Source organism: Talpa occidentalis, unplaced genomic scaffold (assembly GCF_014898055.3).
Source record: "Talpa occidentalis isolate TD23 unplaced genomic scaffold, MPIMG_talOcc4v2.1 talOcc4.5, whole genome shotgun sequence".
NCBI lineage: Eukaryota > Metazoa > Chordata > Mammalia > Eulipotyphla > Talpidae > Talpa > Talpa occidentalis.
The window spans coordinates 82,254,196-82,269,046 of NW_023604861.1; the positions used below are offsets into that span (position 1 = coordinate 82,254,196).

Sequence of the window (14,851 nt, forward strand, 5' to 3'; positions counted from 1 at the left end):
GTTGTAGTGGGATGAGTGAAACTGAGGAATTATTCTTCCTTCCTCTCTCCCTTCCTTTCTTCTTTCTTTTATCCTTTATCTTTCTTCCTTGTGGAAGAAAGAACATGCTTGAATGCTGATTTAGGGTTTTTGAGAGGAAGGCATCCAGATAGAGGGATATTTTTAGACAGGAGGTAGTCTTTTACAGCAGGAGTGCAGGAGAAGATGAGAATAGATTCATGTGCATACAAAACTATTTCTGAATTGGTTTGGTGCAATTCCTTTTCAGTTACAAGCTGGACATAAAACCACTAAAAGAAAAGCTGATGCAAAAAACCCAGGTGAATTAGATGCAAATCATCTCTACGTAGAGTCATGAACTCTGAGCAGAGAGTCATATCCAGAATATATAAAGATGTCACACAAATCAATGAAGATAACAAAGAAGAATGGGAAAACATTGAGGTAGACATTTCATGAAAGAGCATATCTAAATGGGCAATACATACATGAAAAGGGAATAATAGCTACAAAACTGGTTTCTACACAAAAAATCCCTGAGGGTTTTTTGGAATAGAAAAGTTATATGATGGGGATTTATGTTGTAAGAAAAAATCTGAATATCAAAATTATAAAAGACAACTCATTTTGTATAGTGAATGCTAAAGAAAGACTAAGTATTTCTAAAAAAATTAAACAAAACTTTGATTAAAGGTTGTACACTTATTTTGAATTACATTCAAATGATTTTTATTTTCTGGAGTAAAACTAGAACTTACTGGTTTAAAATTATATTTAATTTCTGGTAGGAACTGTAAAAACTTAAATAAAATCGGTGAAAACTCCTTGACAGTTCAGACAAGCATACATATACACTCAGGGACACACAGACACAGACAGAAAAACACACAGACATCATATACAATTTAGCCTTAACCATCTCCTGTTAAGTAGGATGCAAAGTCATCTGCTGATTCCTAAGGGGAGGGGGAGGGGGACTGGTCAAAGGTTTGCAGAGAGTGAAGAGTAGTAGAAGGTAATAGTAGAGTTGGGTAGAAAAAAGAGTTGTTTAAGGCAATTTCTTGAGTACTCACCTGAGCTTGGTCATAAATTTATTGTAGGACAGTTCTATTCATTTAATGATTCTCCAGCAGTTTTCAGCTGCTCAGATCTCAGATCAAAGAAGGCATATAAATGGATCGTATATAGCAGTAAGGTTTTGCCAGACAGGTATGACGAAAGAGGAGAGTAATAAGCTGCCTTAGGATATTGGCAAGAGTGTGCTAGAAATGATGGAATATGAAATCAAAGTTACAGAAAGAGAGGGATGTGGACACAGAAGAGGGATATTTTTTCTGAGAGCAGAGGGTCCTTTCTGTCTGTGGTTTGAATCCTGGTTCTGCCAACTATTAATTGTGGGACCCAAAGAAAAGTACTTAACCCCTGTGTCTCACTTTCCTTATTTAAAAAAATGGAGATTATTATTGTTTTTTTAAAGATTTATTTATTTATACAAGCACTGGGTAGAGTCAGAAGCGCAGGAGGGTGAGAGAATTCACCAGAGCCAGAGCGGGAAGCAGAATTGGCAGAAGGACCGAAGTACACTGCTGAGGGGAGCAGTGGATGCTGCAGGAGAGGTCCGTCGTGCCATGTGGGACCCTCGTCGGTGACTGGGGATGGAAGGGTGCTGCAGAGGCTGCGGGCAGCTTCACAGCCCAGCGCTCAACCGCTGTGCCACTGGGGAGGCCCTAAAAAAATGGAGATTAATATAGTAACCACCTTATATGGATGGCCTGAGGATTAAATGAATTAACATACACAGAGTGCTTAGAAAAGTGCCTGGAACCTAGTAAGCATGAATGAGTGTTAAATTATTGCTTGAAACCTTAGGAAGTAACAAATTTCCCAACCTCATGGAATTTTTTCTTATGTTTTGTTTCTTAGTGCCTCTGATGTGGGGGAGGGGTCAAAGGAATGACTATGGATGGAAACTCATCTTTCCTCAAAGAAAAGTAGTCAGACTGTGTTCTGCCCTCCTTCCAGACCCCATTGGGGAAAACACTATAGACAACAGGTCAGTGGGGGTGGGGTGGAGATGGGTGGGTAAGATATTGGTGGAGAAGATAGGGATGGGAGAGCAGTGAGTTAGAGCTGACTCAATGACTTGTGAGAAGCAATTGCTAAATTTTTAGAAATTTGTGAACTGGTTATTAAAAATAGTCATGATTAAAAATTAGCTTACATAGGGCCTCCCCGGTGGAGCAGCGGTTGAGCACTGGGTTGCGAAGCTGCCAGCAGCCTCTGCAGTGCCGGTTTGATCCCCGGCTGCTCCCCGGCCACCAGAGGAGGGTCCCACATGGCGCGCAGACCTCTCCTGCCGCCCGCTGCTCCCCTCAGCAGTGTACCTTGGTCCTTCTGCCTGCTCTGCTCCCCGCTCTGGCTCTGGTGAATTCTCTCACCCTCCGCGCTTCTGACTGTACCCAGTGCTTGTATAAATAAATAAATCTTTAAAAAGAAAAAAAAAAAATTAGCTTACATAGATTCATAATTAAATTATAGTACATAAAGGAAATGCATACTAAAAGTCATCACTTATTATTTTACTACATCTTTACAATTATCTAGATTTTGGAGTTTATTTATGTATGGTGGAAATACTGCATAACGGTATGCTACTGAAAAATTTTCCAACTCATCATTAGGTGACTATATGTTGGTAACTTGAAAAGTGGCCACGGTGGGAATGTTTTTATCACAGAAATTAGCAAAGGCTTATTTTTTTGGTTGATTATCTAGACTTGACGTGATAAATATTAATAATGAGGATTAAACTTACAAGTCTATCATGAATACAACAAAAATGAGGAAATATTCTTCTAGTATTAAATGAGCAAGTCAATTGTTATTGAAAATGAAATGTCAACTGATACGCATGTCAGAATTATACTCATTTGGCAACTGTATGTAACCTTAGGTTGGTAAAAATAATGAAACCCTTCTCTGACTTATAAATTAATTTTAATTTGGCACTATGCAATTTACAATAACAAATATTGAATATTTTATAATTATCTGTAAATTGTGAACTACATTTATATCAGTGAAGTTTATATTTCCAAGGGAAGAACTCACCTAAGCTGGTTGTTAAGCTTTTACTAATACAAAACTAGGTTGGAGAAAGGTGGGCAAAAGAGACAAGTCTTACCTTTATGAATTATTGGCCACACGTAACATAAGACCTCTGGCACACAACAAAATAGAGCTTCAGCCTTCTTTTTTTGGATCTCGAATTTCCTTAATCTCCTCCCATTTTCCACTTGAAAACTTCTGAGTTCATCTGGTTCCGTGGTATCCCTACAGCAGCCTCAAATTCAGAATCTCCCCATTTCTGCTCAGTGACTTTGGGCTGCTGAAACTCTTGGCGAGGTTGACTGGCAGTGGATTCTCCGGGAGACCCAGAGCTACAATTTTGTTCAGCACCCCAGTCCCCAGTTTTTCTGGGAGAGGGGATTAGACATCTAATCCTCAAGATTGTGTAGCATCCTTTAATGTAGTAACCTGTGATTAGTAATAGATAATATTTATTATGTTTTTATTGATGGTAGCTGATATTCTTGAGCAGTTACTCTGGGTTAGGGGCTCTGCTAGGAGGTCTTTTTTTTTTTTTTGAGTTTCTCTGTCTCTCTTTTTTTTAATTTTATATATTTTTTACATCGTTTTTCATTTTTGCACAATGTATGCATTTTCATCTTGGTTATAGTCCCCATACAATTCCCACCCCTCTTGTTTTGATCTTACTCCCTTCTTCCCCCTCTGTAGTGTGTCTCTGGTTTATAGTTGCTTGTTGATTTTTATTTTTATTTTATTATAATTAGTATTTTTCCTGGTCCCTTATTTGGGTTTTCTTAAATTCCTGCTGTGAGTGAGACTATCCGGTGTTTTTCTTTTTCTTTCTGGCTTATTTTGCTGAGCATGATCCCTTCCAGCTCCATCCATGTTGCTGCAAATTGCATGAGTTTATCTTTCTTGATTGCTGAGTAATATTCCATTGTGTATATGTACCACATCTTGATCCAGTCATCTATTTTTGGGCATTTGTGTTGTTTCCATAGCTAACCTATTGTGAAAAGTGCTGCAATAAACATAGGGGTGCAAGTGCCTTTTTGAATTAATGTTTCTGTGTACTTTGGGTAAATACCTTCTGCTAGGAGTTTTATGTGCATTATCTCCAATGTTCACTCCATCAGTGAGGCCATTTTACAGATGAAGATATTAAAGCTCATAGAATGGCTTAGGGTCACATGACTAGTTAAGGTAGAGCCTGGATTTGAACCCATGATCCATGTGACTTCAGAGATTGTTACTTAAAATTACTAGTCTACACTGTGCCTGGACTCTAGACTTGCTTACAATGTGAAAGAAAAAAATGAACATTTTTATAGAGCATCACAGTCTGACCAAACTATTCATATATAATATCTTCTCCCAAGAGAAATGGCAAATTGGGCTGCTTGAATGAATATATTTTTTTAAAGATTTTATTTATACAATAGCTGGGGTACAGGCAAGAGGCATGGGAGGGTGAGAGGATTCACCAAAGACAGAGTGGGGAACAGAACAGGCAGATAGTCCGAAAGCACTGCTAAGAGGAGCAGCGGGCGAGACAGGAGCTGTCTGCTGCGCCATGTGGAAATCTCTCTGGCTGGCCAGGAATTGAACCCGTGTTGCAGAGGCTGTGGACAGCTTCACAGTGCTGCGCTCAACTCGTTGAGCCACAGGGGAGACCCCAATATAGTCTTTTTTTTATTGAACAACCTGTTTGATGAAACAAAGCCAACTTTACTGATCTTTTCCTGTCAGACTGATTCCCAGAGCAAATCAAGAGTGATGACAGCACAGGTCTCTCTCACTTTCCCTCGGTTCTGCTCTATATCCAGCTTTACCTTGGGCACTCCTGGGCAAATAATAAACAATTCTGCACTTTAGCCAAATTATTTTGCACTTATCTTTCTATTTTTTCCCCAGGGTAATGTGAAACCAGGATTGGATAGAAAGATACCCAAACCCTTAATCTACTGTGACTTAATATTATTTAGCGAAATGAATGGGGGTAAAGACAATGGATTACCCTATCTAACCTTTCCATCTTTTTTTTCTTCCTATTTTCCTCCTCCATCCCTTTGTCTCACCCCTCCTTCCTTTAGGTTTGTTGAGGTTAGAGAGAGGGAGAGGAAGATTCTAGACATGAGGGCCAAAGGTGAGCCTGAAATTTCACAAAGTGCCATTGACCTGCCCTCACACCACCTCGGGTAGAGTTGTCTCCAGCTGGGGCAGTAGTTTTGTCAACTGAGAAGAGACTGGGAGTGAGGGAAGAGTCTCAACCAGCTGCTACTGATAGGAGTCTGTGAACTCCTGCTGTCACCAAGGCCAAGGACAGCTCTATACTTCCTGCCTGTCCACCCTCAGACCTTCCTCCTCCCATCCCAACAGTCACCACAAAGAACCCATGGCCAAGCCTTCAGTTGGCTTCACAGAGGACATTCAATCTCTTTTAGACTAAAAGTTATAGAGACCAGGACCCTGGTCTTTCCCCAGCCAACATGAACTTAGCTCTGCCAGTTCTAGCTACAGAGAAGCTTTAAGTGAAAGTTACTCCTCTGCTTCCTCTGGGGAAGCCAGATCCCACCCTACAGCCCCCTCAGACCAAAGAGAGGGCAGAGGGAGGCACCAGAGCCAATCTTGGGTGGTGCTCCTCCTGGGGACTAGAAGGACCACTCCTTTTAGGCTGGGCCAAATGGCACTTCCTGTTTCAAAGAGAAGAGGTTTATTGTGGTGAGGGTTTCAGCAGCTTGGCGCCAGCCAGTAGAAGAGGTAAATATAAAGAAAATCACGGAATGCAATTTAATTTTCTCTTGAAATGCAAACTAGGTTAAAAACTCCTAGAGAATGAGCCTCTGGGCACAGCTAGTTTTTTAAGATGGTCTGCACAGGAAGATGTTAGGTGGGTAGAAGGGTGTGGGTTTGATGTGGATGGACCTGCATATGCGCAGGATGCAGGGAGGAAGGACGACAGCACTCAGAAGGTTTTTCTAAATCTCTGAGGCTGCTTACGGCCCTCAGCTCTGGGGTTCCACATCCTCCAAACCTGCTAATGAAGGGTCCCAGGGCCACCCTGGCCTTTCTTTTAAAAATTTATTTATTTATTTTTGCATAGAACTGGGGTGTAGGCCAGAGGTGTAGCGGGTGGGGTGAGAGGATTCACCAGAGACAGAATGGGGAGTAGAACAGGTAGATCTATGAAATACACTGCTGAGGGGAGCAGCGGGCAAGATAGGAGAGGTCTGCTGTGCCATGTGGGGAGCTCCCTGGCTGGGGATCAAACTCAGGCCATGGTGGTGATAACGCTGAGACTTAACCTCTAGGCTACAAGGGAGGCCCCTCACTCTGGCCTTTCTAGAGATGAACCATCAGGAATCCCCAAACTTAAAAAAATTTTTTTTATAGAAACATTTTTTATTTGGGTAACATGTCCCAAAACAGGTTGGGTAGTAAAATATATTCTAGAGAATATGGCCCTATGCACAGCCTGCCCTACCCAAAAATAACCCTGTGGGTGTGAGCCTGTCCCTTCTCCGTTGGACTCCTCTGGTGTGAAAAAGGCTTGGCAGCTCAGTGTTTATCACCTGGGCATGGGGTACCATGTCAATCTTCCTTATTTCTAGGATGCAGCAGTGGTAGGGGGGCCTTGGATCTGCCAATACTCCCCAACCCCACTTCAGCAAACACTTCTGCCTGACCCTGGTATGTGGGACTCAAATAAAGAGCAAGCAGGCTCCCTCCGCTGACACGCAGGTCGGGGCTCAGTGCCATCAATGTGTTTCAAGAAAGAGGAATATTTATTTGGAACTTTAAAAATAGAGACATGAGCAGGGCCAAAGAAGACAGAGAGGATACCAAAACTGGCAAGAAGAGCCCATTTGGCACTAGTCCCTAGGGAGAATGGAAGCAGGAGATACATTTGAGAATAGGAGCCAAGAAAAGTAGAAGAGGGCCTGGATCAGGCTAGAATCAACTGGCCTGCTGCCTCCAGGCCTAGGCACTCCCTATACCACTATTTCACAGATGCTGGGTGCCCACACCCAACTTCCCAAGTGTCAGCTTGTGCCTATATGCAGTGTCTGACCTACCGTTCTAGTAGTCAGTGTCTTCCCCCTACTAATGTGCCTTGAACATGTCTAGTGACATGGCCATCCCTCGCCCCTTGGGCCTGGGGTTCTTCCCACTTTCCTTTCATTGGTCAGATGTCCGAAACCTCCATCCCTACCTCCCAGAGAGCTCTTTGGTCCTCAGTATTGCCCTCCCCCAGTCCTTCCTATACCCTACACACTGGGAGAGGGGTGCAAGGTAATGGACATCTGTTATTCAACCTCTCTTTCCCTTCTTGAGGCCTCCTAGATTTGGATGAAGAGCAGGGCAGTGAGCAAGGCAAAGCCTGCTAGGAGCAGAATGACTTGAGGATCTTCCGCTCGGAAGTGGCCAGCTCCTGAGGCAGACTATCCAGGAAGGTGATATAGAAAGGGGTCAGCTGCTATGCCCTCCAGCACAGACTGGGCCAGCTGGTGCAGTGGCCCAGCTGACTCTGCCAGAGCTGTACCCAGCCCAATGCCCAGAGGTGTCACCCATGAGAGCAATATCCCACAGCAAGGCCACCACTTATGCTCACAGGTGGCTTTGCAAGCTGTCAGAATATGCTTGTGGAGTAGCAAAGCTCCATGGCCTGTGCCCAGTCTCACTGTAGCCCCACTGCCAGCCCCTCAATCACCAAGTGCAGGGCAAGGGAGAAGACCAGTACACAGGCACCCAAGGCCAAGGGGGATGCTGAGGCTCTGCTCACCTGTGGGGCGCCTGGCCCATCATGCCAGTGCTGCAGCCCATTATTCATTGTTTCTAGCAGAGCCCTAGTCTCCTTGTAAAGTGGTGGCCCCTACTGCTCCCTGTAAGCCAGTGAGATCTGCTCCATCACAGGACTGGGAAGAAGTCCATGGCAATGATGAGCTCTTGTAGGGGTAACTGGAACGCCACATGCAGGTTGCCAGGGCCTCATCTGTGGCAGCCAGGTGGTCAGGCAGCAGGTTCAGGAGATAGGTGGTGGAAAGACACCCCCTGTGAAACAGCTTACTCTGCTCAGGGTTTTGGCGGGAGGCAGAGTCTTTGGAGTTGGCCCTGGGCTGGCATAGCACACAGAATGGGTTACCAGGCTGCGGATGGGAGTGAGCCCCAGCAGCAGCACCAGGACCCCCGATTTTACCTCCGGTCCTATTGGCACTGGGGGCTCCAAGGCTACTGCCTCTGGGTGCCACACCAGGGGATCTGGCTCTCCCCAGGGCCTCATGGTGGCTGCAGCAGTTCCGGTGACTCTCAGACCTCATCTGGGTCTTACTACCTGAATCTTACTACATGACATACATTCGGTTGCCCCCAAATGTTCCTAAATCAGTGCTCAGTTTATTGACTCCTTGCTCCCCAAACTGACAGAGTCCACCCAGGGCCTATTCAGGGACCAGGTCTTATTTGAGAAGGCTCTCCTAAGCTTCAGTTCATGGTTGTCTTAGCTCTTCATGGGATATCTACTCATGCATTCTACCATTTTCAGCCACACTTATTTAAACCATCCCCCTCAGCAGGGCCAGCTGCAATGCCAACTGTCTGGTTTCCCCTTGCTGTGGGATGAAAGGTGAAAGAGGGAAAGAGAGAGGCTGAGAATATCAGGAGGGTGAGGAATGGAGATAACCCACAATTAAGGTCCAGTCAGGCTAAGAAGGACATGGTATTGAAAAGTATCCTTGCGAGTTAAAGGCGGTGGGAGATGAGGAAGAACAAACAAGCCCCACCTGTCAGCCATCAAGTTGTCTTGGGCTTGAGGATGTCCTTGGGAGAGAAAGGCAGTGAAAGGTGGGACTCAGGGAAATGGTGGTGATCAAGAAACACCTTCGCTAACATGTGAGATGGTGTCAAGGGCACAGCTGGGATGGATTCCCAGATTTTTACTGGCATCAGTTGAAATGTTTGTGTGATTTTTCTTTAGCTTGGGAGCCCATGTCAGGAGCACCAGGAGTGGGGCAGCGGATTGGACACTGTTTCTGAAAGATTGCTGGTCCTGCGAGAACCTCAGTTCAGCGTTCTCAGGATCTGAGAAAAATTTATGGCATATACAGAGCAATTTGTCATGCTACATGGACGTATTAGTACCATGAGGCTTCTCCGGTGCACAGAACACACACACAGACACACACGCACAGACACGCACACACACACACTTACTGTGAGACATTGGTTCATGCAGTTATGGAGATTGCGATAGCCCATGATCTGCCGTCTGTGAATGGGTGGTGGTGGAGTTCAATCCAAGTTCAGGCCTGAGAATCAGGGAGCCCACGGTATAAGTCACAGTTGGAGGACAGAAGATGAGATGCGATGTCCCAGTTCAGTCAATGAAGCAGGAAAAAAGCAGTAAATGCCTCCTTCTCTGCCTTTTGTTCCGTTCAGGCTTTCAGTAGATTAATGGATTAAATTATGCCAACCCGTACAGGGGAGGGCGATCTGCTTTGAGTCCACTGATTCAATGGTAGTCTCATCTGGAAACATGCCCACAGACACACCTGGAAATAATGTTTAACCTGGGTACTCTGTGGCCAATCAATTTGACACAGAAAATTAACCATCACACTAGAAATGCTGACAAATTATAAAAGTTAATTCATTAATAAACCAAAGTGACACTTGCCATGGTGACTGAGCAGTGCCCTCACGTGACTGTTCTTGCCAAGGTTGTCAGCGTTGGGATAGAGGGTATCGGGGGGCCTGACATGCTGGGACTCTTCTTCGCTCCACGCTGACTGTGACAGGGCCACCTGCCTCCTGTCTGCTTTTCCAGCCTCACCTCTGGTCATTTAGCCATTTATCGCCTATATTTTATATACATGACCACGGGCTCCACAACACTGCCTTCTCCTCTGAGCCAGTGCTCAAGCCACGTCATTATCCTAGAAAGTCCTTTCCCATTCTCCAAGTGGAAGAATCGTTCATGCTCATTCACGGTGATTGCCAATCCGGAAAGGCTTTTGCCAGGCAAAATTATGCATTTTTTCTTCTGCACCCCCACAACTCCTCTGATATGTCTCAGTTGTGGTATTTATTATTTGTAATAATGTGCCGATTTCTCTTCTAGACTCTCAGGATCTGAGGATTTATGTTTATACCTCCAGAACTTAGTATACTATATGTGGCACATAATAACTACTTAGTAAAATGTCTTAGTTTATTTGATTTTGTACAATCAAATAATTGAAAAACTCTGTTTTAAGGGATAATATTAAATTTTTGGAATGAAATAAGGATAGATGTGCAATTTGGGAGGAAAAAGTCAGTTTCTTTAAGAACATAGAGGTGCTGCCTTAGCCCCTACTTGCTATAATAAGATACCACAGACTGTCACTTAAACAACAGATATTAATTTTTTTTCATATTTCTGGAAGCTGGGAAGTCCAAGGTTAAAGTCTGGCAGGATTGATTTCTGGAGAGAACTCTCTTCCTGCCTTGTAGATGGCTGGTTATTCCTTACCCCTTCCCTCCCCTTTCCCCACCAAAGCCTTTTCTCTGTGTATTCACAAAGAGAAAGTGAAAAGTGAATTCTTTTTCTTTTTATAAGGACATTTATCCTATAGGATCAGAATTCCATCTTTATGATCTCACTAAACCTTAACTACCTTCTAAAGACACCCTTTCCAAATATAGTCACATGCGGGGAGGGGGGGGTGTTAGGTTTCAACATACACATTTTGAGGAACACAATTTAGTTCATAGCAGGTGGTGCAATAATACCCAGAAATATCATCAGTGATGCACCAAATGAGGAACGGTCAGCACGAGCCCTTTCTTTAGCATTGCCGACTCTCCCATTCCCTCCCTGAGTCTCATTACTTCCCTGTCCACCTTAAGTCTTTCCCATTTCTCTGTGAATTTACTCAGGCAAGAGTTAGGAAGGAGTCACTTGAATTGTCCACAAATAGATCCCACATGGGATTGAGGCAATCGGAGGGTTTAACTCCAAGGGGTGAACTTTGTCCCTCCACTCTGTCTTCTCTCTTGATGGTGTGAGGGGAACCAGCTTCATCTCAGACCCAGGGAAGTGGAGATCAGGGATGCAACTGATCTCTGATCTAAGGAAAGCATTGGACATACATATATGATTTCATTATGAAGGAAGACAAGAAAACGGGCATAAGCAAACTCATTTTATTAGCTTTTTTGAGCTTTAAATTTCACCTTTATGTGGCATGTGTCCTTTTGTACCAGTGACTGATATCCGGTAAGCACAAGGTTTTGGAATGTTGTTCTGATTTGTGTAATTCTGGAAGGTTCTGGAATGTGGTTCTGGTAGCTTTCCTGATTTAAAAACGATCCTGGTCCTATCTTTGACAGCGGCAGGTAATAAGCATTCACTAAAATGCCTAATGAGCATCTTGGTACAGATTAAAGGCTGGGTAGGTGTTTGTCCAGGCTATACATATAATTTAAATTTAAATCTTTATTTACACTGACTGGTTTAGAAATTGTTTTCTTAGGAACAAACACTGAGCCATGCATATTTCCACTGTAAAAAGGAAAAATAAAATATCCATGAAATGCAAGAGGCCCTTCAGCTTCCTGGCAAACTGCCAGTTTCATCTCCCCTGTGGAGGCATTTGGTCACTTGTCTTGCAGGTGCTGTTTGTTTCCTAAACCCTGCAATACCTGTTTCTCAGTGTCTTAGGTCTTGCTTTGAGCATAGAAGCTATTTTATTCTTTCCTCTTCAAAGTTTGTATATGTGTGTGTGCGTGTGTGCATGTGTGTGTGTGATTGTAAAAGCAATTCATTTTCACTGTAAAAATTTGCCAAGTGCAAAATGGCATAAAGAAGCAGAAATAACACAATCCCCTCTGCTGATACTCTCAGCATCTACCTGAAATCTCTATTCATATTTTGTTTAATTTCTTTTTTTAAAGGATTTACTTATTTATGCATATAAGAGCTGGTGTGCAGTCCAGAGGTGTGGGGGTGGTGAAAGGATTCACTAGAGAGTGGGGAGCAGAACAGGCAGATCTACTGAAATACACTGCTGAGGGGGGCAGCGGGTGAGACAAGAGAGGTCTGCTTCGCCATATGGGTCACCTCCCTGACTGGGGATCGAACTTGCACTGCAATGGCTGTGGACAGCTTCACAGTGCTGACACTTAGCCCCTTGTGCCACCAGGGAGGCCCTGTATTTTGTTTAATTTCTTTCCATTTGAGTTTCATTACATTTTTGACATAGTTGGCTCACACTGAATTTTTCAATATTGTATCTTGTTTTCTTCACCTGACATTATTTGTTAAACAACTTTGTTGTCATTCGATCAAAGAACACTATAAATATAATTTTTCATAGTTGACTTAACATTCTATTTTGCAGTTAATGGATACTTTTTCAAAGGTAAAGTTACGATTCTCATACAAATATAAAATGAGTACATGTTAAAGATTTCATACAAATAAGATTTCATACAGTAAGATGCTGCAATTGGTCCAAAGGGAAATGTAAAGAGCTATACATAACCAGACAATAGGGACTTCAACCCATCTCGCTGCTTCAGCCACATCACCTCCTTTTTCCTTCTGTGATTCCAGAGCATTTATGCAGATCTGCTTAGAAAATATTCTCATGGGTAACCTCTCTTCAGATATTTATGTTTGTCCTTTGCCTCACCAATTATCCTGCTTACACAGGGCTCTTAATTTCATTAAAAGCAGAGTTTGCATTTCTGTTTTTCATTCTTGTTTTAAGATGATTTCTGAGAGAAGGAGGGAGGATTGTCTTTAGTTCACTGTCTCAAACCTGGAAGTCTTCTAAGACTTACATTTTATGTAGTCAAATATGTCAGTCTTTTTCTTTAGGTTAGTGGTTGCTGACCTCATTCATATTAGAATCACTGGGAACTTTTTGAAAAACTCAGGCCTTCAGCATTGTCCCAGACTAATTCTATTAGATGCCTTGGAGTCGGTCAGGGTCCCAGATAATTCTGAAATAGAGACTGGGGTGAGAAGTAAGGATTTCTGCTACAGGGTCCCCTTACCATCATTTTTAAGGCTAGGTGATCCTTTGTAATACCATGTTCATGATTATCTTCTACTCTTTTTTCTCAGGTATATTAGAGTTTTTCAGAGAAACAGAAGAATAGGATGTGTCTATAGATGAGAAGAGGTTTATTTATTTATTTATTTTAAAGATTTATTTATGTATACAAGAGTTGGGGTACAGACCAGAGATGCGAGGGGTGAGAGGATCCACCAGAGACAGAGTGGGGAACAGAACAGGCAGACTGACCGAAGCACAATGCTGAGGGGAGCAGCGGGCAAGTCAGGAGAGGTCTGCTTCACCATGTGGGTTGCTCCCTGGCCTGCTGGGGATCAAACCTCATGCTGCAGAGGCTGCGGATTGCTTCATAGTGTGGTGCTTAACCCCTTACGCCACCAAGAAGGCCCAAGAAGAGGTTTATTATAAGGAATTGGCTGCTCACATGATTACGGAAGTTGGCATATCCAGAATCTTCAGATCTGGTGTTCTGGTCTGTGTCTGAAGGCTAGCAGGCTGCTGCAGAACTGGGAAGAATCAGTCTCTTAATCAAAAATTCTGTCATTCAGGAGAATTCCCTCTTGTTCAGGGGAAGGTCAACCTTTTCTTCTAGTGGAGACTTCAACTGATTAGATGTGGTTCATCTACCTTATGGAGGGCAGTCTCTTTTACTCAGTCTACCAATTCACAATTACTGCACAAAAATGCCCAGAATAATGTTTTGCAAAATATCTGGGTGGGTACCTCATGGCTCAGTCAAATGGACACAAATTAAATTGACCATATGATTTTATTTTATTCCATTTAGTTTATTAATCATTTTGAAATTAATGGTATAAGATACAGCTCTAAATTTTCTGTTTTCCATTAATATGGATTTCAGTTCAATTTAAGTTTTAGCTCAAGAGATGATCTTTAGTATATATTAAGAACATATATTTGTTTCTTTTTAAAAAAAATTATTTATTTATGCATATAAGAGCTGGGGTATAGGCCAGAAGTGGGGGGGGGGGTGAGAAGATTCACCAGGGACAGAATGGGGAACAGAACAGGCAGATTGACCGGGGTACACTGCTGAGGGGAGCAGCGGGAGAGGCAGGAGAGGTCTGTTGCACCATGTGTGTTGCTCCCTGGCCGGCCGGGGATCGAACTCATGCTGCAGTGGCTGTGGATAGCTTCATAGGTTGCGTCCCAACCCCTTGTGCCACCAGGGAGGCCCTATATTTATTTCTTTTATATAAAACTTTTCTAGGCTATTTTACCTCAGGACATGGCCAATGCCTTGAAGAAGCAGGTAATTCTTCTACATAAAATAAAAATAATAAACAAAAATCTCCACAATTTAATCTCTGGCAGGACATCAATCTGCTAGGGTGCTCCAGCCCCATGAAAACAAGTAGAGAATATGATATATAATAATCAGTGATTTGATTTTGTATGTTCCCGAAAAGCAAGGATCAACATGAACTAGCTTTTGGTAGTTGCATCATGGAAGTTGAGGGTGTGAGTGGAAGTAGGATTTGGCTTGGAAAAACAAGTTATGTGAGTCTAGGAGGAACATTAGAAAAAAATGCGGGGAATAAATTTGATGGTGAAAGTTGTAGCTCAAGGACTTACTTGGGGTTCAGGAAAGTTACCAAGCTATTTGCTACCTTCTCTTCTGTATCTGTGAAATGGGTTTTACTTCTCCAACGTCCTCCTTGAGGAGGGCCTGGCACACA

General features: G+C 43.1%; 1 pseudogene; it reads right to left on the reverse strand.

Moving 5' to 3' along the window:
- Positions 1–7,430: 7,430 nt before the first annotated feature.
- On the reverse strand, positions 7,431–8,371 carry LOC119259852 (zinc transporter ZIP1-like; annotated as a pseudogene).
- Positions 8,372–14,851: the final 6,480 nt, after the last annotated feature.